The sequence below is a fragment of the Pinus tabuliformis genome, chromosome 2_2, assembly GCF_031772625.1.
Source record: "Pinus tabuliformis cultivar Carrire ecotype Pingquan chromosome 2_2, CPIR1, whole genome shotgun sequence".
NCBI lineage: Eukaryota > Viridiplantae > Streptophyta > Pinopsida > Pinales > Pinaceae > Pinus > Pinus tabuliformis.
In genome coordinates, this window is record NC_142300.1 from 398,244,057 (window position 1) to 398,246,094 (window position 2,038).

The 2,038-nt window shown below is 38.8% G+C and overlaps 1 pseudogene; it reads left to right on the plus strand.

The window, feature by feature from the left end:
* Nucleotides 1-1,058: 1,058 nt before the first annotated feature.
* On the plus strand, nt 1,059-2,038 carry LOC149192952 (putative phospholipid-transporting ATPase 8 pseudogene; annotated as a pseudogene).

Sequence of the window (2,038 nt, forward strand, 5' to 3'; positions counted from 1 at the left end):
GAAACAAAATTGAGTCTGGGATTTGTGATGTTGAGTTTAGTTCTCCGTTAAGCACAACGTGGAGGAATAATATGGCAAATGGAGGGTTATGATGTTGAGAAATGCATATACGTAAGCATCAGTGCAGATAAGGGTTATGATACTGGATAATGTAGGTTGACAAGGTGGGTATACATAGACTCTGGTGGTGCATTTGAATCGTGATGGGTGAGGTTAAAAACTCATAGAGATTACTCCGATTGTGATAACACACAAATGGTTGGGTATAAGAAATAGAATAAGTGTACACAAAAGGACATTGTCCCCATACCAACTTACTGTGTCCACGGAGCAGAGCTGCTTGTGGGTTTCCGAGTGTTCGATAATGCCTTGTGTGTTTTATGGTCTGCAAGTGATGTCGTTGATGAATTTGCATAGGAAAGGGAAAAAATTCACTTCTTTGTTAGTGAGGGTGGGGTGGAATATAAGTTGGAGGTTGGTTTTCGGGACATTGTTCAGAGTTATGCATGCATTTTGAAAGAAAGGAGGGCAGATTCTATTTTGGTACAGTTGCAGTCTGCTCCAAAATGTTTTCAAAAGGTGGCAGTGCAGAAGTTATCTCCAAAAGGTGGTGAGGATCGGTACAAATTTTTGCAAAGAGGATATTGAGTTTCAATGGGTTCAAACAACTGATTTTTTGGCATTTTGTCGCATTGGGCAATCCACTTCATTTTGCATAGAGCTTCCTTCTACTGTGGGACTTGCTCATATCATTGAAAGCATGCCTTACCACAAGGAAATGGAAGATGAAATTACTCTAGAAAATGAACTGCATAAATTTAAGACCACATGTTTTGAACCAGAAATATGGCTTCGAAATCGATTAAATAAGTTACGAAACTCATAAAAGCGGTTGAAATCTACTACAATCCATACAAACAGAGCTATAATGAAGTTTCATAGAGCTCTAGCTACTCCTTCTAAGGTCTACCTTTTAGTCCCTGAGCTTAATGTTTCAAACCGTGTGACACGACACTTTGCAGAATATATTGATGATTTCCTGAGAGTTTCTTTTGTTGATGAGGACTGGAATAAGCTACACAGCAGTGAATAATCGAGTTGTCAAAGTTCAGGCGAAGGATGGTAACTTTTTTAAAACAAAATGGAAAAATTTGATGGTAGGATATGTAGTGAAGGTGGAGAAGGATGTTTTCTTCCCGGCTGACCTTTGTTACTCTCATCAATCTATGAGGATGGTGTTTGCTATGTCAAGACAATGAACCTTGACGATGAGACAAATTTAAAGTTAAAGCAAGCATTGAAAGCCGACAACGCAGTTACGTAACAATGAAAGTTTCCAGTCCTTTAAGGCTTTTATCAAATGTGAGGATCCAAATCCAAGCTTGTACACATTTATTGGCAGTATGGACTATGAAGGTCAAAACTATCCTCTGTCATCTCAGCTGATTCTTCTTAGAAACTCAAAACTCCGCAACACACAATATATCTTTGGTATGATCATTTTTATTGGGCATGATACAGAAGTGACGCAAAAAACCACTGATCCATTATCAAAGAGAAGTGGGATTGAGAGGAAAATGGATAAAATTATTTATTTCCTCTTAAGTATGTTGGTTTTGATTGCATTGGTTGGTTCAATAGCCTTTGATGTCAAAACTAGGGATGACATGCGAGATTGGTGGTACTTAAGACCTGATAATGAAAATGCTTATTTTAATCCTGATAATCCAGCCTTAGTAGCATTTTTGCACTTTGTGACAGCGCTTATCCTGTATGGTCACCCCATCCCAATTTCTCTCTATGCATCAATAGAAATTGTGAAGGTCGCACAGACAATGTTTATTAATAATGGACCAGCAAATGTATTATGCAGAAACAGACAAGCCTGCGCAAGCCCGCACATCCAATTTGAATGAAGAACTTGAGGCAGATTGATACTATCCGATCTGATAAAACTGGTTCACTGACCTGCAATTCGATGGAGTGCCTAAAGACCTCTAGTGCGGGTACTGCATATGGTCAAGGTTGTAAGATCTAG